This window comes from Pongo pygmaeus, chromosome 15, assembly GCF_028885625.2.
Source record: "Pongo pygmaeus isolate AG05252 chromosome 15, NHGRI_mPonPyg2-v2.0_pri, whole genome shotgun sequence".
In the NCBI taxonomy this organism is placed as follows: Eukaryota; Metazoa; Chordata; class Mammalia; order Primates; family Hominidae; genus Pongo; species Pongo pygmaeus.
The window spans coordinates 75,917,452-75,944,530 of record NC_072388.2 but is presented as its reverse complement, the minus strand read 5'-3'; the positions used below and the strand labels follow the sequence as shown (position 1 = coordinate 75,944,530).

General features: G+C 51.2%; 1 long non-coding RNA gene across 1 annotated transcript in view; it reads left to right on the top strand.

The window, feature by feature from the left end:
- The first annotated feature begins 3,454 nt into the window (after positions 1-3,454).
- LOC129012471 (uncharacterized) overlaps positions 3,455-27,079 on the top strand; it is an 83,639-nt gene continuing 60,014 nt past the window's right edge. Inside the window, exon 1 of the long non-coding RNA XR_008493614.1 lies at positions 3,455-3,522. This is a non-coding gene — a long non-coding RNA (uncharacterized LOC129012471). The remainder of the gene's footprint in view (positions 3,523-27,079) is intronic.

Sequence of the window (27,079 nt, the reverse complement as noted above, 5' to 3'; positions counted from 1 at the left end):
CACATCCCTGTGTTTAGCTGGGTGCCCTGAGCAGCCCCTGGATGGCTGGACATTCTCTGGAAGGACTTGGGGGAAGAAGTCGGGCAGTGTCTATGGAGGCCAGCTATCACCCACAGCATCCAGAGCCTTCCTTACCAATAGCCTCATTCCTCTCCCTCTCCTACCAGCCACAACAGCTCATGGAGGCTGTGAGAATTGTACTCCTAGGTCACAGGCGGGGATGATGTGGCTGAAAGAAAAGACTGAAGGAGAGACATTATTATTATTATTATTTGAGACAGAGTCTTACTCTGTTACCTAGGCCAGAGTGCAGTCACGCACTCTTGGTTCACTGCAGCCTCCACCTCCTGGGTTCAAGCGATTCTCCTGCCTCGGCCTCCTGAGTAGCTGGGATTACAGGCAAGAGCCACGATGCCTGGCTAATTTTTGTATTTTCGGTAGAGACGGGGTTTCAACATGTTGGCCAAGCTGGTCTCTCACTCCTGGCCTCACGTAATCAGCCTGTCTCGGCCTCCCAATATGCTGGGATTACAGGCGTGAGCCACCATGCTCCGTGCGAGAGAAATTATTGACTGTAGACTTTGGAACTGACAGTGGGCCAGGCACTGTCATATATGACTTCTCCTTCATTATGGTAAATATTTGAGGCTGGTCGTGGCCATGATTCTCCTTTGAAAGGAAAATCCCCACAGTAGGTCCTATTATTGGTCCTATTTCATAGACAGGCAATCGAGACAGGGGTAAATAACTCACCCCTGCCGGGCTTCACTCCTCTTTGTCACCTGAAGGACAGTTCATACCCTCCCCTCACTCTGCCCCCACACCTCGCTTTTCACCAGCACAGACCCTGCCAGCTGGGGGTGGTGTTTCTGAGGGGAGGAGTGAGCACTTGGAATCCCACAGCTGCAGTTCCAGGAGGTCTGGGTGCATCTGAGAACAGGTTTGGGTGGCTGGGGGCGCCGGGGGCAATACTGATGGCCAGCACCCTGGGAGAGGCGGCTCTGGAATGTAGGGCCATGTGAACGTGAAGGAATTAACTCTGTGCCCCTGGGTCTCAGCCCAGACGGTCATGTGACCACCTCCCACAATCTCCCCCCTCCCTTGTGTCTGCCTGGAGCTGGAGGTTCACAATGCCCTGTTCCGCTTGGACTGGAGCTAGTGGCAACTGATCCCTGACTTGGGGAGTTGCCAACATGCCCATTCTTCTGGGGCCTCTGGAAGTAGGATAGTTTCAAGGGTGGGAGTTTCAAAGGTGACCTTGGTAGGTGACCTTGGGAGCTTCCCAAGGTAGAACAGAAAGTGGGAGAGCTGGAGAGTCCAAAGGAGGAGCTGCTGCAGAGCCTACCACCTCGCCTGGGGCTAAACCAACAGGCCAGGCCACTTGCCAAAAAGTGGCTTTTAGGGCTCCAAGTCAGTCCTGCCCCAGAAGGGCCTCCAGCTCACCTCAGTGAGTGTGGTGACCCCAGTGGGGCTGGGAGAGAGGCAGGGCTGGCCCTCAGGCAGGGAGCCAGCACCTGCAGCTCCTCTTTAGGCCCAAGGACCCCTTGCCTTGTACCCTCCTACCTGGTCCCAGCCTTGCCCCTGCCCATGGATGCAGAAGTAGGTGGTCAGGAGTTGTCCGCCAGCCATAGCTGGTGCCTCCAGCACCCTGGGTACAGGCAGTGCCTCTAACAGCTTCCACCTCCTTTTTCTTTTTCTTTCTTTTTTTTTTTTTTTTTTTTGAGACAGAGTTTCGCTCTTGTCGCCCAGACTGGAGTGCAATGGTGCGATCTTGGCTTACTGCAACCTCTGCCTCCCAGGTTCAAGTGATTCTCCTGCCTCAGCCTCCTGAGTAACTGGGATTATAGATGCGCGCCACCACGCCTGGCTAATTTTTGTGTTTTTAATAGAGACAGGGTTTCTCCATGTTGGCCAGGCTGGTCTCTGTCTCCAACTCCTGGCATCAAGTGATCTGACCACCTTGGCCTCCCAAAGTGCTGGGATTACAGGCCGCCGCGCCCGGCCTATCGCAGGGCTCTTTCTTTGCCCACTATGGCTGAGTGCCTGGGGCAGGGTTCCTGTTCCTGGGGATGGCAGAGGTGAGGGAAGTCTGGAGCAGGCTGCGGAGAGTACTCAGCCCAGGCTGTGCTTCTGCCTGACACGTGGCTCCCTTCTCCTTTTGCCTGCCTGTCACGCCTCTCCTCCTTCAAGACTCATCCAAGCTCCACGCCTCCGTGAAAACTTGCTTTCACTCAACATACATCTATCGATTGATGTGTGGGTTCAAATCCTGGCTCTGCTATTAACTTTGGGCAAGTTACTGGATCTCTCTGGGCTTGTGTCCTCCCTGGGAAGGAGGAATATCCCTCACAAGGTGGCAGGAAGAATCCAAAGAGACAGTGATGTATGTTCTGTTTCAGCACTAGACAGCTTGTTGGCTTCCAGTGACTGTTAGCTGTCTTGTTGCCCTTATTCTTGCTGGCTCAGGGGTCTCCTGCCACCAGGACTCTCAGCACTGGGGGATGGGGCAAATGAAAGTCAACAGCAGCACTGGCGATGGTGCTGTGACCGTGGTGCTCAGGAGCACGGGTCAGGGCCACGGGGAAAGACCTCTTTCTGGAGATAGGGCCCATAAAGGACGAGGAGCGAGGATGATAGAAAGGAGCTCCTGGTGGAAGTGAAACTGGGGAGGCAGGAGAGCAAGTTTCCTCCGGAAAGGCAAAGACTTAGTTGGGTTTGGCTGGAGAGTGAGGAGGAGGCGAGGCAGGACCAGCCAGCAAGATCTTCCTTGTGAAAAAAACGTGGGTCTTGGAATTAATCACAAAGGGCCCTTGAAGGATTCTGTGAGCTGGGAGGGACATGGCCTGATTTGCCATTTGAAAAGATCTTTCTGGCAGCAGCATGAGGACTGGATTGGAGGGGAGGGAAAACCAAGATTGAGAAACCAGCTAGGAGGCTATTGCAGTTATCCAGGCGAGAGGTGGTGAAGCCGAAGGAGGAGGGGGCTGTGGCGCTGGGAGAGGCTGAGCGTGAGCACTGTGGGGAGGAGAGGTCCATGGGCCCTGGTGCCTAGACTCAGGAGGGTGAGGCAGAGGGAGAAAGGGGGCAGGGTCATCCCTCAGCTTGGGTGCCCAGGGAATGCTGCAGGCCAAGGAGGGTTAGGGGAAGAGGCCCAGCTCCGCTCTGGACACTGGGGTTGGGTCAGGGAATGAGATGACGGATAAGCAGGTAGACACGTAGGTCTGGCCTCTGCACACAGGTCTAGGCAAGAAGTGAGAGGTGGTGTCCTCTTTGTGAGTGGTAGGTGGAGGTGTGAGTTTGGAAGAGGGCCCTGAAAGGAAAGTGGGCAGAATGAGGAGATGAGATGGAATGCCGCGAGCTAGTGCTCCAACATCCCAGGCCTGGGGGAGGAGCAGCCCGGGAGGAGAATGAGTAGCAGGAGGGGTGGAAGGACGATCCCAAGAAGTGGTGTCCGGTCTGCCGAAGGAGACCTATGGACCGGGCCCAGGGAGAGAGTCAGGTGCTGGGCTGAGATGGAGGAAGGTAAGGCCAGAAAGGTGTCTGTTGGACTTGGCAATATGGAGTTCCTGGAGATCTTAGCCAGGGAAGCATGGCTATACTTCCTAAGTTTCAGGCAAGAATGAAGGAAGCAGAGGCTAAGACACACTGTGTCGAGGGGTCGGTGGGCAAAGTGTGGGGACAGCAGAAAACCCAGCTTGTCCTAGTCTCTTGGCTCTGACAGGAAGGAGAGAAATGCAGCCAGGGGACAGGTGGGAAGAGTGTCCTTGATGCCAGCTGAGAGAGACATAAGCATGTGTGCAGGGAAAGGGCTCATCCAGGAGAGGCTGAAGACCCTGGAAGGGAGATGGGAATGAATGAAGTGGTGGCTTTCAAGAGGGAGGTGGCGGTTTAGGTACTGGAAAGTCACAATATTAACAATAGCTCTCATACACATAGCGCTTACAATGTGCCAGGCACCTTTCTAACTGCTTTATGTATACTACCCCACCCAATCTGCACAACAGCTCTACAAAGTAGGTGCTTGTATAGGAAGTGCACCTGATAGCAATCACTTCAGCACACCCTTAGAATGACCCTGTATGGCAGATGCACCTGCACGTGTGTTCCAAGCTAGGGGGTCTGGGAGTGGCCAACCCGGAGATTGGTTCCTTGCCTATGAGGAACATCTGAACCCCCAGCCTGCCCTATGGAACTTGGGCCATACAGAGATGGAGGCCCCAAGTTTTGCGCTGAAAGAACGTTGCCAGGTGGAGGTTGTTAGGGAAAGGGTGCTAAGTGACAGTGCTCTATAAACTGCATGCCTTTTGCAAGCGGTTGCGTTTCTTCTGCCCAACCCACTGCCGCTGGACTCTCTTCCCTGAATGTAAGTCCCCAGTAAAGCCCCAGGCACTCTAGCATTTGCTGGCGCTGGGTCTCTGCTACGGCCTCTTGAATCTGGTGCCATCCCCACTGGAGTTGACAGGGGATTGGCACAACAGTGCTATCATAGTCCACATTTTACAGATGGAGGAATCCACACGCAGAGGTTAAGAAACTCGCCTAAGTTTACACAGCTGATATGTGGTGTTGCTGGTGTGTCAGGATTTGAACCTAGGCAGGGGGCCTCCAGAAGTGTGTAGTAGTCAAGAGCATGGATTCTGGGGCCAGACTGTCTCTCAGTTTCCCCACCAAGAAAATGGGCATGAGAATTGTACCTACTTCATAGTGCTCGTGCTTGGATTATATGCATAAGTGCCTATAAAACTCTAGAGTGGGGCTTGGTACATAGAGAGCTTAGGAGAGGGATGCACCTGGGACAGAACTGGGGCCCCACTTACACTGGGAGCAGAGGGAGGAAGCCAGAATGGAGAGATGGAGAGACTTGCAGGGACCCGTCAGGACTTTTCTGTAATATTTATTTATGGGTGCTCTCCTGACCAGACAAGACTCCTTGAAGGAAAGTTTAGGAGCAATTTGTGGTAGAGCTGAAGAAGCCTTTGGGACCAGCCCCTGGTCTCTTTGCTCTATTCAGTAGCTACAGAACCTTCTGCACGTTCTGAGAGCCTCAGCCTCCTCTTAGGCCAAAGGCGGCCGTGATACCCCACCTTGCCGGGCTGTGGCGAGGATTAAATGATACCATGTGTGTGAGCAGGTGTGCCTAGCTCAGCTCATTGCCTGACACCAGGTGACACTCATCAGGCAGCTACTTCCACCACTTCTACAAATGCTGAGGGAGCTCCCAGCAGGGGCCGGCGCTGTTCTACAGTGAAATTAGTAGTATTAGTCCTGAAGCCTTAGCACAGTGCCTAGATGCTCAGTAAATGTTGGTCAGATGAGGAAAGAGGTTGTCTCCAGCAAGGATCAAGGAATGGGTCAAGGAGGAGGTGCTAGGATTAATTAGTCAGAAAAGAGGAGGAGAGTAGAGAGGCTCACTGCCTCACCCCATCCAAGTCAGTTCTTTAGGGACGATAGATTGTCAGGGGCTCTGGGGTAGCCCCTGGTTACATGCAGATGTGACTTGGAAGATGAGAGGTGAGGTCAAGAGTACCTGAGGATGGTGGTGGGGCCTCCAGGTCAGTGGAGGACTTGCTTCCCGACGCCCATGGCAATCGTACTTGCCTTATGTCTGGGATATGTAATTTCCCAGGTAAGGGAGGAGTTTATTTGGGGGACAGTGTGGGTTCTGTGCAGGACTGCCTTCATGGGTGTGGACCTGTGCACTCACAAGGGGTCCCACATTCAAAAGAGATGGTTGAATGTTCTGCTATCACTGTCTTGCAATTCTTGATCATTTGGAACAAGGGGCCTTGCGTTTTCATTTTGCATTGTGCCCAGAAAATTATGGAGCTGGTTCTGGGTCCTGGAGTGCTTGTCTGTCTCCTCGCTCATAATGTTGGAGGCTCCTCACCGCGGTAGAAGTTGAGAGGTGCCTGGCTAGGCAGAGAGGGTTGAAGTGGGAGAGCTTGTGGCTTTGCTCCTCTGGAGGCCTGAGCAGGGGTGAGACCAGTGGGTGTGAAGTAAAGCACACTGGGCAGAGTCAGACAACTGGGTTTGTATCCTAACCCTGCCGCCAGCCAGCGGTGTGCTCTTCAGTGAGCTCAGTGTCTCGGAGCCTGTTTCCTCATCTGAACATGGGGTAGCTCAACCATACCACAGGTAACATGAGGGTTACAATGAGGTACAAAAAGTGCCTGGAGCAAGTAGGTGCTTAGCAAACATTTGTTGTTGAGTCTCTGGCTGGGGCAGGAAGGGAGTTGGGTTGTGAGTAATATGCTCCATTGCAGCAGGCTATGGGGGAAGAGGCATTGAGCCCTGCCCTGCCTCCAGGGGCTCAGAGCTGAGTGGCATCCTTGGAACCATCTTCCAGGAAATGGGCTGTCAGCTCCCCCTCGAAAGTGACCACTGTCTTTGGCCACCTCTGGCCAAGAGGCTTACCATTTCCAGAGTGACCAAATCCCAGCTCTGGCCCAGGGGTGGCAATTCCAGGCTGCCAGGCCTTGTTCCCAGGCCCTGAGTGCCCCTGCTCCTTGTTCCCCCTGCAAGAACTCACACCTTGATTTCCCGAGATCTCTTCACACCAATGCAGGCCTCACACTGCACACCTCTGGCTGGGCTAGACCAGCTCTCCTTTAAAAATAATACGGCAATGTCCCCTTCTCTGCAGAAAGCCTTCCCCTCTATGGTATAGAGCTACCACATATAGAGGCCACATACTCCCTCCTCCTCAATGCCTCAGGGTCCCCACCCCCTTTCTGATCCTTGATTTTCCCTGAGCTGGATTAAGACCTTTAGCAGCCTTAAGAGCTGAAGGATTAAGGTGTACCTCCCCCACTCACTCACAAACAAATTCCAAATAAAATAATCCTAGGCCTTAAAATAAGTGTCAGGAAGTCCAACAAAGTTTTGATTTTCCCCAGGATGACTACTTCCTTGCTATTTTTGAAGTATGAAATATTAGCTCTTAAAAAAGCAAAACCAAACCAAAACACTTTGTTGATGGCCTTTTGCTGCCAGTGCCCTGAGAACACACTTAATCTGCCTACCGGGGAACCTGGCCTCGCCTGCCCCCTCCCTGGTGCCCGAGAAGGAGAGGACTGGCTTGCAATAGCAGGGCATTGGGCCACTCTGCCCAGAGATGTCCCCAGGGAGAGAGGGAAGCCCTGGACCAATCAGTCCCCATAGGGGAGGAGACATCAGCAAAGCCCAGAAGGTTCTGCTGCTTCCACCCCTGCCATAGGGCAACCTCTCCTCCCCTCCAGAGCAGCCAGGGTCAATCTGGGCCCCCTTCCAGTCCTGCAGCTGGCAAGGATGGCTGGGCTGTTAGTCCCTGGGCCTGCTGCCCTTCACCCACACCTGTTGGGCAGGTCTCCCTGCCTGGCCAAGGGCTGCCTGAGCCACTCACCCTCCCGCAGTGGGGGAGGGAGCCAGCCAGTGCTGGAACATCTTCCACAAACTGGCTTTTCCAGATCCTGCTTGTAAACTCTGGTTAAAAATAAAACCCTCATGTCTGGGAAGGAGAGGGTAGGAGGGTACAGTGGTGGGGGACGGAGGAGGCAGGCAGAGGGCTACGGACAGGCGACAACAGCCCACCTTAGCAAAATGGTGGGGTATCCCAGAGAACAAGGCTGGCCGGGGAGTATCCTGCATAATTCCAGGTGGGAGGCACCTTCCAGAGCCCTTTGTTTCGCAAAGAGAAAACAGGCCCAGAAAGGGGCAAGCGGTGTCACAAGGTCTCCAGCAAACAAGCACAGGTGGAATGGAGCCTTTGGCCTTGTTCTTGCTGCCACCTTTTCCTCAAGAGCAAGGCGTGAGGACAACCCTCTCTCTTCTTCCCTGCCAAGGATCCCCTACTCGCCAGGAGCGCGTCCTGATCATGTCAGGGCACCTTCGCCATCCCTTGCCCGCCCAGCCCTGCCCATGATCATGTCAGGACGCACCCTCGTCATCCTCTGCTTGCCCGACCCCGCCCACTCTCTTTTTCTGTTTTTCTCCCTCCCAGTGTCCATCAAGCTGGTCTCCCTTTCGCCTCTCCAAGGGAACGGATGTTTATTGCGCGTCCAGCTCTGTGCATACTATGCCATTTATTCTTCTTGCCAATAAAGCAAAGCTTTCCTACAATGTTTTCTGAAGGAAATGTCACGTTGCAGGGGAGAGAAGGAAAGGCTTTGTGTGTCTGAGTACGTTACAGATGCAGGGTACTCCCCCTACGTGATTTCCAAGCCTCAAAACAGCCCTGCAAAATATTCTGAGGCCCTCCATAGAGAACAGACCTGGAGGCTGAGAGCCTTAATGAACTGGCTTAAGGCTCAGTCCAGCTGACCCAGGGCTGACCCGTTAGTCTTCCACCCAATCCCTTGCTCCTGCAGCCCCACAAGCTCAAGGACTGAGCTCTCAGTATACGGCACAACTGCAGCAACTGAGGCAGGAGATCACGAGCCCAGGAAGCAGAGGCTGCAGTAAGCCGTGATCGCGCCACTGCACTCAGCCTGGCCAGCAGAGCAAGACCGTGTCTCAATCTCATTCCACCCTCCCAGCACCCATCAGTGGATACTAGTGCTCCCCTATTTTACAGAGAAAGGAACTGAAGCATAGGGTAGTTAAGGAACTATGTCTCCCAACCAGGAGGAAGTAGAGCTCGCCTTTGAACCCAGGGTTTTCTGCTGCAGGCCCATGCTCTTAATTACGGCCCAGGCGGGGTGCGGTGGCTCAAGCCTGTAATCAATCTCAGCACTTTGGGAGGCCGAGGCGGGTGGATCATGAGGTCAGGAGTTCGAGACCAGCCTGGCCGACATAGTGAAACCCCATCTCTACTAAAAATACAAAAAAAAAAAAAAAAAATAGCCGGGCATGGTGGCAGGCGCCTGTAATCCCAGCTACTCGGGAGGCTGAGGCAGGAGAATCACTTGAACCTGGAAGAGAGATGTTGCAGTGAGCCAAGATTGCACCCAGGCCGGGCAACAGTGCAAGACTCCATCTTAAAAAAAAAAAAAAAAAAAAAATTATGGCCCAATCTGGACACTCACATGATCCCATCTTCAAGGGATTTAATCCAACCTTCCATCTTTTCTGTCCAGCCCCCTCTGCAGTCTTCAGGCCAGCTGGCCTGGTGTCTCTCTGGGGAGGGCAAAGGCTGTGGGTTCACATTCTGAAGCTGAGATCAGGGGTTGGGCTCAAATAGTGTTAACTGACAGCAAAGCTAGTGGAAGGCTTAGGGAGGGAGAAGGTGTGGGCATGGGCTGAGAGTGGTGTGTGAGATTGCTGTTTTTTCTTCTTCTGCCCTTTTTGGAGTTTTAGCTTTGTCCCCGTTGCCCTGGTGGTTTAAGGTTGAATATTTCTTTCCTAAGCAAGTGCTCCCCCAGAAAAGGCTGTAAAATTCAGAGATGAGGTGTTTGGATTGGATTCGGGCATTGGGATTGGACACAAGGAGGTTCAAATTTTTTCTGTAGGCCAAGTGCAGTGACTCATGCTTGTAATCCGAGCACTTTGGGAAGCCGAGGTGAGAGGATCACTTGTGTCCAGGAGTTCGAGACCAGGGTGGGCAACATAGTGAAACCCCATCTCTACAAAAAATAAAAAATTGGCCAGGTACAGTGCCACACACCTGTAGTCCCAGCAACTCCAGAGACTGAGGCAGGAGGATCACTTGAGCCCAGGGAGTCGAGGCTGCAGTCAGCTGTGATTATGCCACTGCACTCAGCCTGGGCAACAGAGTGAGACCCAGTCTCAAAAAACAACAAACAAACAAAAACACACACACAAATTTCTTCTGTATAGTGACCCTGGGCAAGTCACTCTGAGCCTCCAATTTCTCTTCTGTCAAGTAGGAAGAGGAGTGCCTCCTTGAAAGCATTATAAAGGGGATCAAATGAGACAATAGATGATTCTGAATGGTAAAGTATCTGCAATGTCAATTATGATGCTAATGCTATTGCCTTCCTAAAGGAAAAAAATCAATGTGCAGTTTATTGAGGGTCCTAGGGGGAGTGATAGCTGAAGGCAAGGCGGCTGCTGGTAAAGTGAATGTTGTCCTGGAGCCCTGATACTCCTGAGCTACGGAGGGAGGCTACAGGTGGGTCCGTGAATTGCTTTACCCAGTGAATTGCTTTACCGGTGCCCTGTTCCTGTGCCTGGGGAGTAGGGCGGTCTCAAAACACCGACCTTGACTGGGCTGCTGAGGGAGCAGGAGGTGCTCACATTGCCCTAGGGTGGAATGCACCCATTCACCCTTCCAGAGCAGAGGGCCCTAGGGCCTATGGCCAGAAGACATTATCTTCTCAGCTGGTTCTATTCCAGGGTCTCCGAGTGAGTGGGGGATCTCTGATCTGTCCGGAAAGCTGACAGGTTGAACCTATCAGGGGGTCTTGTCTCCCATCAACTTGGGTGGCTGTGGGGACATAGGATGTTAGGGGCAGATATGAGGGAGCTTCTTGTCAATGGAGCTGGGTGTCCGTGGCTACAGGAGGAGGGGCTGCTACAGGCTGACACAGTCTCCTTGGGTTAAGTAACCGTTTCCCTTAACCTCCAGCAGTAAATGCATAAATGATGACTTAGAATAGATACCAGTTTGGTAATCAAAACCTGGAACTGTCCCTGCCAAACGGTAACTTCCTGCCCCCTCAGCTGAGCAGACACCTGGACTATGGGGGAGGAAAGCAGTAATCAAGTAATCAAGTTCTCAGTCAGAAAACCTGGATGCTCCTTGCTTTGTTGTGTCATTTGGTCAATTATAATTGATTCAGCATTGGGAATGTAGTCATAAGTTAAAGTCCTTGTGGCTATGCTCACAACCAGATAGGGGGAGAGTACCAGAAGCATACAACTTGGTAATGAAGAGGCAATTGCTTCAGCTTGGGCATTTTGGCTTGTGTTTTGTTGAGTAAATAGGAATTCACTGAGCAGGGGTGGGAAAATCTCAAGCCTCACTTATCCACAGGTTTAAGATAAGAAACTGCCCCAGCACCGAGTTCATGAGTGCTGGGAGGTGCTCTAAGTTTACAGGAGAGCATGACTCAGGAATGAGGCCATTCTAGGTTTGATGGTAAATCTCCCTGATACTGTAATTTTGGCCTCTGCCCCACTGGCCAGGCCTCTAGCTCTTCCCTGGGCTCAGGTGGAAGGAAACTTGGCCCAAACCACATTTCTCTCTCTGATTGAGCCATCCAGCACCTTGCTGGCTAGGTGTGCAGAGGTCAAAGAAGGACAGGGAGTCAATACACAGACTGGAGCCCCTTTCCCCAACCCCCAACTCAGCAGGCAGAGAGGCCCTTGGAGCACAGGGTCTGCATTCCCGTTCTCCTGCATTGGCCAACCTCTCTGCAGTTTCCAGCCCTCTGGGCCTGCCCTGACCACACCCACCAGGCACCTTCCACTGTCTTACCCCACTCTTCCCTGGTCCTGAAACACCCTAGCAGAGGCCTTGACCTGTCACTTTCTGGACCTCTGACTTGGCTCAATGGTTCAGGACCCATGACTTTTTCATGGTCACCTCCAGTCATTCCCTAGGTCTTGACCTTGCACGAACAACATGATTGATTCTGCAGCCATCTTAGGGACTCGCAGATAAGAAGTCTTGGACAGCAAAGGCCCACAGCCCCAAGACAACTGTGTGCCCACAGGCAGTCACACAGTTGAACATGGGAGAGCCTGTGTTCACCATTTCTGGGATAAAATGGACCATGGAGTGGGCACACCTGGGCTGTTTGCCATCATTGCCCTTCATTCCCTAAACAACAGGGAATGCAGAGCTACGTATGGATTTAGTCTTAGCTGAATTCATATGCATCTCTTTTTGGAAGAGGTAAAAGCATGTCTGATTATCACATGATATCCCTTTTTTTTTTCTGAGTAGCTGGGATTACAGGCATGTGCCGCCATGCCCAGCTAATTTTTGTATTTTTAGTAGAGATGGGATTTCACCATGTTGGCCAGGTTGGTCTCAAACTCCTGACCTCAGGTGATCCACCTACCTTGGCCTCCCAAAGTGCTGGGATTATAGGTGTGAGCCACCATGTCCAGCCCAAATGATATCTCTTTTCAAGTTAGTTTCCCCATGTGGCAAATGAGAGTGGGGCTTAATCACCTGTTTCACCAAAGGGCCATGTAGGAGATGATGGAATTGGGAGGACTGCCTGGTCCACAGAAGGTTTGCGTCCTGATGCCAGCCCCTGCTCTTCCAGCCCCCACCATCCTCTGCTGCAGAGAAATGGGCTCAGTGCCCACCATAGCAGGCCTGTCCAGAGGGGTGAAGTCCAGCGGACAATACCATCATGATCACTCTGCCCTGCACTTATCTCTGACCCGCCTGCCTCCCCTGCTCTCTACAGCTAAGGAGCGGCTCTTTGGAATAAAGAATATTTACTTTTCTTTGAGACTTCAGTTCTGAATATGATCCGAATGCTATTTGCATGTTTCTGGCTCCCCTTCTAGAATGTCTTGTGTGACACCAAGTGCCAGTGCAGGAATAGTGCCTGGAACAGAGGAGAATGTTTGTTGACTGACTGACTGCCTTGCAGATTAAGTGAATGATCAAGGACTGCAGCTGAGGTGGGGCATGGGCAGGGGGCAGGTGCTCATCCTAGGAGGGAGGAGGGAGGCAAGAGAGATCTCTCATTTCAATTTCTGGGGATGATTAGACGGCTGTGTTTTGGTCTTCTACAGAAAAATAATCGCAAACATCTACATTGTGTCAGCCACTGTCCTAAGTATTTTACATACATTAATATATTGAATCATCATAAAAACCATGTGTATTGCGGGTGCTATCATCATCATCATCATCCCCATTTTATAGGCCAAGATTCTGAAGCACAGAGAGGTTAAGTGATCTAGCCAAGGTCACAAAGCTAGTAACTGCCAGAGCCAGGATGTAAACCCAAATCCCTGCTCTTATCTTTCCCCCATAGATTTATATGCCATATTCTTACCCCATAGACTGCTCCCATAGCTCTTTAACCTATGGGGTGTTTGTGCCCTCGGGGTCCCTGGGATGAGCCAGAGGGTTTTTGAGACTCAACTTTCAGGAAGATCAATTTTAAGCCAAGATTTCAGAAAAAAAGTTAACTGTTGAATTATAAGTGATTTGAGATGATTGACATATATTGTTATAGTGAATAATGCCAAAAGTCAAGTTAATTTTTAAGACAAAAAAGATGGCCAGAAGCAGTGGCTCCTACCTCCCAGCACTTTGGGAGGCTGAGGCAGGAGGATCACTGGAAGCCACAATTTTGAGACCAGCCTGGGCAACATAGCGAGAGCCCGTCTCTACAGAAAAAAAAAAAAAGAAAAAAAAATTAGCCAGACATGGTGGTGTGCACCTCTAGTCCTAGCTACTGGGGAGGCTAAAGTGGGAGGATCTCTTGAGCCCAGGAGTTCCAGGCTTGCAGTGAACTACAGTTACACCACTGCACTCCAGCTGGGGTGGTAGAGCAAGAACCCTGTCTCTTTCTTTGAGACAGAGTTTCACTCTTGTTGCCCAGGCTGGAGTGCAATGGTGCAATGTTGGCTCACTGCAACCTCCGCCTCCCAGGTTCAAGTGATTCTCCTGCCTCAGCCTCCCGAGTAGCTGGGATTACAGGCGTGCACCACCACACCTGGTTAATTTTGTATTTTCTTTTTTAATAGAGACGGGGTTTCTCCATGTTGGTCAGGCTGGTCTTGAACTCCTGACCTCAGGTGACCCTCGGCTGCCTCGGTCTCCCAAAGTGCTGGGATTACAGGCGTGAGCCATCGTGCCCGGCCAAGACCCTGTCTTGAAAAAAAAAAAAAAAAAAAGGAGAGCGATTTCCAAGAAATTTGCAGGGTTTCTGTCCCCAGGCCCAACACCACCGTCAGCCCAGGGTAAGCTGCCATTGTTTGTGAATACCACTCATTCAGCACATGAAGTGCACGCACACACACACACACACACAAATACACACTGCCTACCCCCCTGTCTGGATGGAGTGAGTTGTGGGCCACGTCAAGGCAGGGCTGCAGTGGGAAGTGCTGCTTTCTGATGATTGTGGGCCTGGGGGTGGAGAGCCGGGCAGGGAGAGAGGCTGGGCCTTGGGTCTCCATGGGAGCTTGCATGGGGCTCAGAGTTTCCATTGGCGCCTGTGGGATGGGGTAACAGAGGGACTGGCCCCGTAGAAAACTGCGAGACAATGAAACAGGAGGGAGGAGGAACTTCACCTCTGCACCATGAAATACCGCACCCAGGGCCTTTCGTGGAATTTGCAGAGCACATCCTTAGATGCTCCTCCCTGCAGGGGGAGAGGCATGTCCTGTGGCCGATGTTTCCTGTGTGTCTGTGTATGTCAAGCCCAGGGATACGTGTTGTCCCGGCCACGTGCCACAAAATGGGTCCCACTTGAGGAGGCAATGCCCGTGGGACTCTTACAGGCAGAGCAAGATGATTGTGAGCTGACACTTCTGCCAGTGAGTGACAAGGAGCTGGTGTGCCTCCGCAGAGGACAGGCCTGCTCATTAATGTGGCAGCGTCTTCATTGACAAAGCAAAGAGGCAAACAAGGTGGAAGGGAGTGAGCCACGCAGGGAGACAGTGGTGGCGTGGAAGGAAAAGGGCAGGCGTGTGCGAGTGTGTCTGCAGGGATAGGAGAGGCCCGGGCAGGGCGAGCTGAGCGGGAGGGAGAGGCTGGACAGAAATGTCTGCATCTGTGAGGAAATGTATGCGTGAGAGAGAAAGAAAACGTGAGAGGCTGTGTCTGAGAGGGAACACTGAGCAGCGCTGCGAAGTGTGTGTGTGACGACAGAGAAGGGGACAGAGGGAGCCAGGAAGGGGGGGACGCGGCAGAGGGGGAGGCCTCTCCTCCCTCCTTCAGCCACAGGCTCTGGAAGGCCCTGCGGTGTGGAGTGAGGGACTGGCAGGAGAGGTGAGATTTCATTACCTTTCCCTTTGTGTGACAGTTTCGAGTTAGAGATGTAAGACTGGGGCTATAAATAATCCAGTCACAGCTGCATCCTGGAGATTAATGGTGCATGCCAATGCCAGCCAGCTTCAGGCTGGGGAGGGGTTGGGTTTGCTTCACACAGCCAAGATGAAAGGCTGATTCCCCCCAACTAGCTCCCCCCAGCCCCAGCTGGCCCCCACCCACCCCTGTGCCTCCCTCCTGGCCAACAGAGCCCAGAGGGGAGAAAACCTCACAGATGCTTAGACACCCTCTCTAGTCCTGAGCAGCCCGAGCCCCATGAAGCCTGGCATAGTGGTGGCTCTGCTAGCTGGGGAGACCAATGGGGCAGGGCGAGCAGGGTGGGCAGAAGGTGCCTTACCAGGGTGGGCGCGGTGGCTCACGCCTGTAATCCCAGCACTTTGGGAGGCCAAGGAGGGAGGATCACTTGAGGTCAGGAGTTCGAGATCAGCCTGGCCAACATGGTGAAAACCCGTCTCTACTAAAAATACAAAAATCAGCTGAGCGTGATGGCGTGCACCTGTAATTCCAGCAACTCGGGAGGCTGAGGCAGGAGAATCGCTAGAACCTGGCAGGCAGAGGTTGCAGTGAGCTGAGATTGTGCCACTGCACTCCAGCTTGGGCGACAAAGTGAGATTCTGTCTCAAAAGAAAAAAAGAAAGAAAGAAGGTGCCTCAGACAAGGGGCAGGCCTGGCTGGGCCTGGCAGGCAGGGCCTATAGGTGACCCAGACTATTCAGGCTTAATGAGGTCCCAAGGGGCCATGACCCTCACCCCCGCCCCACCATTCCTATTCTTCCCAATGGGCTGGAACCCTGTTCCATGCCTCAGCTACAAAGACTGCCAAGATGGGCTTGGTGCAAGACTCTGTGTGGGACTAGGGCATCCTCCCCACCCAGGAGAGGGTGGCTGCACATCCCGTTGGCCTGGGGAGCAGCCCATTCCCCAACTATGCAGCCAGTGCGTCTGGGACAGCAGGAGAGTCACCTCCATGGATCTGTCTCCAGCGCTGCTGTGAGGGTGGAGGAGGAGGCGAACGGAGGCATCTGGGGAGCCCAGACATTGGCTCCTCCTCAGGTTCTGTGGGAGTTGGAGGAAGAGGATGAGGGTGGGGGTCTCAGGAAGAGGAGCTGGTTCAAGGCACCCCTGCTATGCCTGTGCCTCTCTGCAGTTTTCCACCGGAACATGTATCCACCTGTGGCCCCCACAAGCCCTAAGCTTTTGAGGGCAGACAGCATGGAAGTTTTACTCTCCCTGCAACCTGGGGACTGTGCGTCAATGTTTGCAGAACAGTCAGGCCCTGGTGCTGGAGTGCACCCTCCCATGGGCTGAGCCCCCAGAAGGAGTTTTCTGAGAGAGAGGTGGCCAGGCCCGCCTGGGTCTGCCTCCTGGGGGCTGAGGATCTCCTAAACTTCCCACCCTCCTCTCCTCCCTCTTTGGGAACCCCCAGGGCCTGCTGGGGCCCAGCTATATCAGGCAGCAGCTGCCACCTCAGCAGTTTCTGCTTTGCTTTTCTTCTCATTCCCTGAGCAAATATTGAATATCCAGAGAGACAACCAAATCCTGGGTATCTGGGTGGTGATGGAGGTGGTAGCTCAGCTGGTTACTCCTTGGGCAGCTCAGCCAAGACAATCCATACTCAGGCCAGGCCTCTGGCAGAGGGAGGATGCTGGGAGGACGGGCCCTTCCTTCAGAAGACTTCTCTGGGGTTGGGGGTTCGTGGGATGCCCGGGGCTTCCAGAACACTCACAGGTTGGTAGTGGCAGGGTCTTTTTTTGGGTGAGGAGGGTAGTCTGTCCTCCTTCAGCCTCCAAAAGTAAACTGTCTGGGACTGGGGTACACACAATAGGATTTCTCCTTCAAGGGGCTCAGAGGCAGCTCAGCCGAAGACACAAAGCAAGCTTGCCCAGTTCAGTGCATGGCAGAGCCACAGGGCTCAGCAGGGGATCTGGAGGCTCTAAGGACCTACCTGACTGCAACTTGGATGCCTCTTCCCCTCCTGCATTTCTGGTGCACCTATCAGGGGACCACCTTCCGCCATAAGCATTGTCTATCTGTCCTGGGTGCTTGTACCAGTCAGTGTTCTCTTTGAAAGCAAGAGAAATGGACTCTGATGCTCTTAAGCAGAGAAAAGATTTACGGAAAAGATTTGGGGTGCTCATGGCATCTACAGAAAGGCTGGACCCCCAGCTTGGAAAATGCCTTAAGGGATGTGGGGCAGTCGGCATCACTGCCAAGGTCATGCCACAGGGTGGTCTGTTTAGGATACCTTTGCTGTCACCACGTCTGTGCCTTCCATGGGTCTCACAGCAGCCTGCCTCTCTGCCACAGCCCCTGCCTCTGCCAGGAATATCTGACCCTATGGGTCTGAGCTACTTCTTTTTTTTTTTTTTTTTTTTGAGATGGAGTCTTGCTCTGTTGCCTAGGCTAGAGTGCAGTGGCATGATCTCGGCTCACTGCAATCTCCGCCTTTCATGTTCAAGCAATTCTCCCACCTCAGCCTCCTGAGTAGCTGGGATTACAGACACACGCCACCAGTCCCAGCTAATTTTTGTAATTTTAGTAGAGACGGGGCTTCACCATGTTGGCCAGGCTGGTCTTGAACTCCTGACGTCAGGTGATCCACCTACCTCAGCCTCCCAAAGCGCTGGGATTATAGGTGTGAGCCACTGCCTGGCCCTGAGCTACTCCTTTAAGACTGAGTTCCCAGTGGGAATTTCTGAATGACTGAGTCTAGGTCATGAGCCCACATCCTGGCTGCCAGCAAGTAGAGGGAGAGAGAATCTCCAGCTTTGATTTCTGTGATTTGATTTAATTTATTCCATAAATACCCTTCAGGAAGGGACAGTCCCATCCCCAGTTTCCAAACAGAATAGGAGCATTCTGGATGGCCTTCCCAACTGGTGCCTCCAGACTTCATTCTCTCTCCCTCCCCCACTCTGAAGTCCAAGAGGCTGATCTGTATGGGCTGCATCAGCTGAACTCTCATGCTTCCTGGCTTCAGGTTGGGTTTGCCCGATGGGCGGCACCATTGGAGGAGAAGGGAGGTGGGAGGTGGGAGGGGAGAGGGTGGGGTATTGTTCCCCTTGCTCCTTTCCTTTGCAGCTTTGGGTCTCTCCAGCATCCAGTCACTCTGTCCCTGTCCCACAAGGTCTTCACCATTTTTTGTTGGTTTCCCTTTGTGCTGCCCACCTTTACAACTTGTCCCTTCTTGAAAGATCCCTCAGTTGCCCTATTTCAGGGTAACATCTGTTGACTGCTGGGACCCCAGAATGATACAGGGGGGTTGAACAGTGAGAAGCAACAAAGCTCCAACAAATGCCCACAACATGGTGGAACAGATGCCCATTGGAAGCTGGCAGCATGATAAATGGGCAAGAGCAAGGAATTTGAAGCCAGGCCTAGGAAGGTCTGAATTCTTAGCCCAGCTCTTACTACCTGTGTGAACTTGGCTGAATTCCTCAACCATGCTGAGTTTTTGTTCTTTTTCAGAAGTAAAAGTTAATCCTTAACACAGGGATTGGTTGTGACATGGATTTATTAAGCACTTGGCACTTAGGAGACCAGTGATGGCAAAAAGGGAGACCAGTGATCCACTTATGTGGATCCCAGGCTATCAGTAATGGTTCTTTGGAGCCCTGTGTTGAGAATTCCGACACCTTGTTCTGGCCTGGAGGTGATGGGTGCACTCGTAATTGATTAGTGATGTTTGTCCCAGTGCAGCCTGGGCAGCAGCATTACTCGATAATAGCTATGCCTTTTTATATTTTTTTGCTCCTTGGGAAGGGAAGCAGGATTCTGCTGGGGTCAAAAAGGCCAGGATCCATTCCCATCAGCACTGCCCAGGTCCTGAGTCATGGAGTCATCTCTCCTGGTTCGGCACAGGCTTCTAGTCAGGGTGGACGCCTGGCAAGCCCTCTCTTTTAATTAGCAAACTGCTTTAGCCCTATTTAGATTGTTTCAATGTCTTTCTGCTGTGACCTCTGTTCATTTCAATCCCCAAATGCCTAGTCTGATCCTCCCTGCCAGCACAGGTACACCACACAGATGCACGCACACCCAATCCCGCGTTCACATAGTAACTCGAATCTCACACAGTAACTTGAATTTCTCAACTCCATGTTACCCCACTCCCCAGGCCTCCCCCATTATCTCCTGCCCCACCTCAGGGGGCCTGATATTATTCCAGTGACACACACTAGAGTTGGCTGAAGATAGAAGAGATAGAAGAGAAACCATGCCATAGGCGTCCTATGATGAGTGCTGGAGTCTTGGTGATCAGCAGGTGGTCCCTGGGGCAACAAAGAAGATGGGAGGGACCAAGGAATCCTTCCCCCCAAATCCTCCTTTCTAGTTTTAGTTGCACATAGGAGCAACCTTCATTTATTCAAGAAACATTTATTGAGTACCTGCTATGTGCCAGGCAGCAGTGCAGGAAATAGACATGCTCTCTGTTGTGAAGGGCAGACAGGCATAACCCAGTGCAGTAAAGTGCTAAGTGGAGGTGGCATGGTGGGACAATCAGGGAGGACTTTCCTGAAGAGGTGGCTCCTAAGCCGAGTCAGGAAGGATAAGGAAGCTGTTCCAGGTGGTGTGGTAAGGGCAGCATATGCCAAGATTCTGAAGGTGTGTGTTTGAAGAGCTGCTGGTTGCTGGCAGCACCATGGCTGGGGCTCTGAGCTGGAAGGGAGGAGATACTGGAGCAGAACTGGCTGGGGGCTGAGGGAGTACAGGTGACAGGTCCTACAGGGCCTTGAAAAGGGGCCCGGATTTTCCCAAAGCAGCACTCACCCCACCCCAGCCTGTCCTCTCCCTGCTTCAGCAAGTGAGGCCCTGAAAGGACAGACCTTCCAATCCCCTCCTTTCTGTGAGCTGTGGGGTTTCCCAGGCAGTTGCGGGCAGATTCCCACCTTCCCTACCCTCCTCAACCCTTCACGCCCTGTAAGTCATCGGGAGAATAGTGAAAGCTGACTCAGGCAGTGGCGGGTGAGCAGGAGGGTGGCAGTGGCTGAGTGAGGAGGAGGTGCAGAGCAGGCCCCCCACCCCCAACCTGCTGAATGAAGGCTTTAGTGCAGTCCCCATAATAACTGGCAGGCCCAACCATGAGGTGCAATATGGAGTAAAACAGGTGTTCAGACATTGTATTTCTCCAATGACTAAATAGCTGTTACCTCTTCCTCTCATTAACCCCCTAGCCCCTTTTTCCCAGCCACCTCCCACGCTCAGACTTGCTTCCCTTTGGAAAATGGGAAATGATGTGTCTATGAAGCAAAGCGTGGCTCTGCATGTATATGTATAGCTATATGTGTGTGTGCATGAAAGTATTTCATGTATATGTGAGGAAGTATATAAAAGGAATATATGGGCTGGGTGCAGTGGCTCACACGTGTAATCCCAGCACTCTGGGAGGCTAAGGCGAGCTGATCACCTAAGGTCAGGAGTTCGAGACCAGCCTGGCCAACATGGTGGAAACTCCGTCTACTAAAAATACAAAAATTAACCAGGTGTGATGATGGGCGCCTGTAGTCCCAGCTACTTGGGAAGCTGAGGCAGGAGAATCGCTTGAACCAAGGAGGCAGAGGTTGCAGTGAGATGAGATCATGCCACTGCACCCCAGCCTGGGCAATAGAATACTTCATCTAAAAAAAATAAAATAAAATAAAATAAAAGGAATATATGTACTTATGTGTGCATGAAAATATATCTGTTGGTGCCATGCATGGGAGCACATGTGCATGAAACATGCATGGTGCTGTGTGTTTAAGTAGGCGTGTCAGGAACATGGAGGCACAGGTGTGCAGGAGAGTATGGGTGGTTACGAGTCGAGGGTACATGAGGCACATGTGTGTGTTTGCAGTGAGTGTGCATGTGATTATCACTCCAGCTACTGTGACAGTGATTGTCTTTGCACGAGAGAAGTTGTTGGGCTGGGATATTCCTATTAACCAAAGCAATAAAACACTCAACTGGTCTGGCTGCCTCCCCTCTTGCTTCTTTGTAATTCATTCTCCACCTAGCAGCCAGTGAGAGCTTTTAAAAATGCAAGTCAGGGCCAGGCGCGGTGACTCATGCCTGTAATCCCAGCACTTTGGGAGGCCAAGGCGGGCAGATCACCTGAGATTGGGAGTTCGAGACCAGCCTGACCAACATGGAGAAACCCTGTCTCTACTAAAAATACAAAATTAGCCAGGCATGGTGGCACATGCCTGTAATCTCAGCTACTCAGGAGGCTGAGGCAGGAGAACCACTTGAACCCGGGAGGCGGAGGCTGTGGTGAGTCGAGATCGCACCATTGCACTCCAGCCCAGGCAACAAGAGTGAAACTCTGTCTCAATAAAAAAAAAAAAAAAAAAATGCAAATCAGATTATGTCACTCTAAGGCTGAAAACACTCCAGTGGCTTCCCATTGCATTTGGAATAAATCAAACTTGTGACAGTGGCTTGCAGGATGTGCCTACGCTTTGAAGCTTTGCTGTCTGTTCTCCTCTCACTCTCTGGGCAGGCACGCCGTGCCTCGGCCACACATCAAGAGCCTTCACACCTGCTGTATCCTCTCTTGGACTCCTTTGCTGTCGGGTGGTGTCCTGCCCTCAGGTTTCAGCTCAACATGATGGCATCATCAGTGGGGGCATCCCTGACCCCCAGGTTTAAATTGGCACCCCCAGCCAGGCGCAGTGGCTCATGCCTGTAATCCCAGCACTTTGGGAGGCCAAGACAGGTGGATCACTTAAGGTCAGGAGTTCGAGAGCAGCCTGGCCAACATGGTGAAACCCCATCTCTACTAAAAATACAAAAATTATCTGGGCCTGGTGGTGCATGCTTGTAATCCCAGCTACTCGGGAGGATGAGCCAGGAAAAACATTTGAACCCAGGAGGTGGAGGTTGCAGTAAGCCAAGATTTCGCCACTGCACTCTAGCCTGGGCGACAGAGCAAGACTCAATCTCAAATAATAATAATAATAATAATAATAAATAGGCCGGGCGTGGTGGTTCATGCCTGTAATCCCAGCACTTTGGGAGGCCGAGGCAGGCAGATCACAAGGTCAGGAGTTCAAGACCAGCCTGGCCAATATGGTGAAAACCCGCCTCTACTAAAAATACAAAAATTAGCTGGGCATGGTGGTGCGTGACCGTAATCCCAGCTACTAGGGAGGCTGAGGCAGGAGAATTGCTTGAACCAGGACCCAGGATGCGGAGGTTGCAGTGAGCCAAGATCACGCCACTGCACTCCAGCCTGAGCTACAGAGGGAGACTCTGTCTCAAAAATAAATAAATAAATAAATAAATAAATACATAAAATAAAAACAAATAAATAAATAAATAAATAGGCCGGGCGCAGTGGCTCACGCCCGTAATCCCAGCACTTTGGGAGGCTGAGGCGAGTGGATCACCTGAGGTCAGGAGTTCAAGACCAGCCTGGCCAACATGGTGAAACTCCGTCTCTACTAAAAGTACAAAAATTAGCCGGGCACGGTGGCGGGCACCTGTAATCTCAGCTACTAGGGAGGCTGAGGCAGGAGAATTGCTGGCATCTGGGAGGTGGAGGTTTCAGTGAGCTGAGATCGCACCATCGTACTCCAGCCGGGGCTGACGACAGCGAGACTCAGTCTCAAAAAATAAAAATAAATAAATAAAATAAATAAATTGGCACCCCTAATCCATGTCCATCCCATCACTCTGACTTAGCTCCTCCCCAGCACTAGGTCCCTTAGGTCTGAAGCTAGCACTGAGATGGAGTTAGGAGTGCATAGGGCTCAGTGGGGAGTGGCCCCTATGACATGAACAGGGAGGATGCTGGATTGGGTAGGGGAGCCATCAGACCATGGTGCAGATCTGACAAGGTCTCTGCCGGCCCATGAGGAGGAGTCCTGAGTTAAGTAGAAATGGCTGGACTCTGTATAATAGTCCGGCTCAATCAGGAACTAGAACCATCCACTCAAATAAAAAGGGGAGTCACAGACTGAGAGAAAATATTCAAAAGACATATTTGATAAAGGACTGTCATCCGAGATAGACAAAGAACTTGGGCCAGATGCTGTAGCTCACACCTGTAATCTCAGCACTTTGGAAGGCTGAGGCAGGAGGATTGCTTGAGCCCAGGAGTTGGAGACCAGCCTGGGTAACAGTGAGACCCTTTGTCTACAAAAAATTTTAAAAATTAGCTGGGTATGGTGGCGCTTGCCTGTAGTACCAGCTACTTGAAAGCTGAGACAGGAGGATCACTTGAGCAGGAGAGGTTGAGGCTGTAGTGAGCCAGGGTTTTACTACTGCACTCGAGCCTGGGTGACAGTGACACCCTGGCTCAAAAAAAAAAAAAAGAATATTATATATACACACAATGAACTCTTAAAACTTTACAATAAAAAAACAAACAACCAGATTTTTAAAATGAGCAAAAGACCCAAAGAAGACACCTTACTAAAGGAGATATATAGATAGCAAGTAAGCATATGAAAAGATGTTCAACGTCATATATCTTTTTTTTTTTTTTGAGATGGAGTTTTGCTCTCTCACCTAGGTTGGAGTGCAATGGCATGATCTCAGCTCACTGCAACCTCTGCCTCCCGGGTTCAAGCAATTCTCCTGCCTCGGCCTCGTAAGTAGCTCAGATTACAGGCACCCGCCATCATGCCTGGCTAATTTTTTGTAGAGACAGGGTTTCACCATCTTGGCCAGCCTGGTCTTGAACTCCTGACCTCTGGTGATCTGCTCTCCTCGGCCTCCCAAAGTGCTGGGATTACAGGCGTGAGCCACCGCACCCAGCAACGTCATATATCTTTAGGGAAGTGCAAATTAAAACAACACTGAGATTCCACCATACATCTATTAGAATATCCACAATCCAGGACACTGACAGCACCAAATGCTGGTGAGGATGTGGAGCAACAGGAACTCTCACTCCTTGCAGTGGGAATGCAAAATGGTACATTTGAAGACAGTTTGGCAATTCCTTTCTTTTTTTTTTTTGAGACAGGGTCTCGCTCTGTTGCCCAGGCTGGAGTGCAGTGGCACGATCTCAGCCCACTGCAACCTCCACCTCCCAGGTTCAAGTGATTCTCCTGCCTCAGCCTCCCTAGTAGCTGGGATTACAGGCACGTGCCACCGCACCTGGCTAATTTTTGTATTTTTAGTAGAGGTGGGGTTTCACTATATTGGCCAGGCTGGTCTCGAATTCCTGACCTCAAGTGATCCATCCATCTCAGCCTCCCAAAGTGCTGGGATTACAGGTGTGAGCCACCACACCCGGCCTCTAGTTTGGCAATTTCTTTTTTTTTTTTTTTTTTTTTTTGGAGACGGAGTTTTGCTCTTGTTGCCCAGGCTAGAGTGCAATGGCGCGATCTTGGCTCATCGCAACCTCTGCCTCCCGGGTTCAAGCGATTCTCCTGTCTCAGCCTCCCGAGTAGCTGGGATTACAGGCATGCGCCACCACCCCGGCTAATTTTGTATTTTTAGTAGAGACAGGGTTTCTCCATGTTGGTCAGGCTGGTCTTGAACTCCCAACCTCAGGTGATCCACCCACCTTGGCCTCCCAAAGTGCTGGGATTACAGGTGTGAACCATTACGCCCGGCTAGGTTTGGAATTTCTTACAAAACTAAACATACTTTTACTATATGATCCAGCAATCATGCTCCTTGGTATTTACTCAAATAAACTTAAGTTCACACAAAAACCAGCACACAAATGCTTATAGCAGCTTTATTAATAATTGACGAAACTTGGATGCAACCAAGATATCCTTCAGTAGGTGAATGAGTGAATGAACTGTGGGACATCCAGACAATAGGATATTATTCGGGGCCAAAAAGAATTTCACTACCAAGTTATGAAAAAACATGGAGAAACCTTAAAAGCATATTGCTAGTCTGGGCATGATGTCTCACACCTGTACTTCCAGCACGTTGGGAGGCCAAGGCAGGAGGATTGCTAGAGCCCAGGAGTTCTAAGCTGTGTATGATTGTGCCACTGTACTTCAGCCTGGGAGACAGAGAAGAAAGAAAGAAAGAAAAGAAAGAAAGAGAAAGAAAGAAAGGAAAGAAAGAGAAAGAAAAGAAAGAGAGAGAGAGAAAGAAAGAGAGAGAGAGAAAGAGAAAAAGAAAGAGAAAGAAAAGAAAGAGAGAGGAAGGAAGGGAGAGACAGAAAGGAGGGATGGAGGGAGGGAAGGAAAGAATGAAGGAGAGAGAAAGAGAGAGGAGGAGAGGAAGAGAGAGAAAGGAGGAGAGGAAGAGAGAGTGAGAAAGAAAGAAAAAAGAGAAAGAAAGAAAGAGAGAAAGAAAGAAGCATATTATTAAGTGAAAGAGGGCAATCTCTTTTTTGAGATGGAGTGTAGCTCTGTTGCCCAGGCTGGAGTGCAGTGGCATGATCTCGGCTCACTGCAACCTCCACCTTCCAGGTTCAAGCGATTCTCCTGCCTCAGCCTCCCTAGCAGCTGGGATTACAAGCGCCCGCCACCACGCCAGGCTAATTTTTGTATTTTTACTAGAGACAGGGTTTCACAGTGTTGGCCAGGCTGGTCTCGAATTCCTGACCTTGTGATCTGCCCGCCTTGGCCTCCCAAAGTGCTGGGATTACAAGCATGAGCCACCGAGCCTGGCCAGGCCAAAGAAGCCAATCTTAAAAGGCTACCTACTGAATGATTCCAACTATATGACATTCTGGAAAAGGCAAAACTATGGAGACAGCAAAAAGATCAGAGTTAGAGCAATGAAACTATTCTGTAGGATACTATGATGGTGGATACATGCCATTGTTCATTTGTCCAAACACATAAAATGTACTACACGAAGAGTGAACCCTAATGTAAACTATGGACCTCACTGATGATGATGCATCAGTGTAGGTTCACAAATTATAACAAATGCACCCCTCTGGTCAGGGATGTTGATAATGGCATGGTGGAGGCTATGCGTGTGTGGGGACAGGGGGTATATAGGAAATCCCTGTACTTTCTTCTTAATTTTGCCAAATTGCTCTAAAAGATGAAGTCCATTAAAAAAAAAAAAAAAAAGAGGCTAGGCTGGGCGCAGTAGCTCACGCCTGTAATTGCAATACTTTGGGAGGCCGAGGCAGGCAGATCACCTGAGGTTGGGAGTTCGAGACTCACCTGCCCAACATGGAGAAACCCCATCTGTACTAAAAATACAAAATTAGCTGGGCGTGGTGGTGTGTGCCTGTAATCCCAGCTACTCGGGAGGCTGAGGCAGGAGAATCACTTAAATCCGGGAGGCGGAGGTTGTGGTGAGCCAAGATCACGCTGTTTCACTGCAGTCTGGGCAACAAGGGTGAAACTCCGTCTCAAAAAAAAAAAAAAAAAAGAGATCAGGCACAGTGGCTCATGCCTGTAATCCCAGCACTTTGGGAGGCCGAAATGGGTGGATTGCTTGAGGCCAGGAGTTTGACTCTAGCCTGAGCAACATGGTAAAGCCCCGCCTCTACAAGAAATACAAACATTAGCCAGGCATGGTGCTGTATGCCTATAGTCCCAGCTACCTGGGAGGCTGAGGTGGGAGGATGGCTTGAGCTCAGGAGGCAGAGGTTGCAGTGAGCAGAGATCGTGTCACTGCATTCCAGCCTGGGTGACAGAGAGAGACCCTGTCTCAAAAATAAAATAAATTCAATTAAAAAATAAAAGAAAAGGAAGAAAGAAAAGAAGAGAAGGGAAGAGAAAAGAAGAAAGAAAAGAAAAGCTTGTGTTCCTTTTGGACTCCCTTTCCTTCTCTCCTCACGGACATTCTTCTGCTGCCCAGGTGTTGTGACTTTCCCCCAGGGGAATGTGTTTGCTAGGTGTTTTCGTCTGCCTGTCCTTTTCTCCTCTGGATTGGCTGAATCCTATGTTAACAATTTTCCAGCTTAGGGGCTGGCCTGGCTGGAAGCTCCTGGATCTCTGTGGCTCCTCTTCCCTCCTTGCAGCTCTCTACCCTACCTTCCTGTGGCCCACTGTCTTTCTGGAAGGAATTTCATAAACAAATGACAGCCACTGTAAGCCCTGTCCTGGTATAAATATGTACCCTGACACCCAACTGGGGAGAAGGAAATTCAAGATTGGAAAGAGAAGAAGAAAATTCTGAGTAACTCATTAGCACCACCTCCAACCAAGCTTAATCTTGCCTCCTTTGGTGTCAGACAGCGGCAAGAGGAAAAACATCTTCCCTCCCCGCCCTCCAGGGATGAAGCTGTCACACAGAACAGACTTGAGGG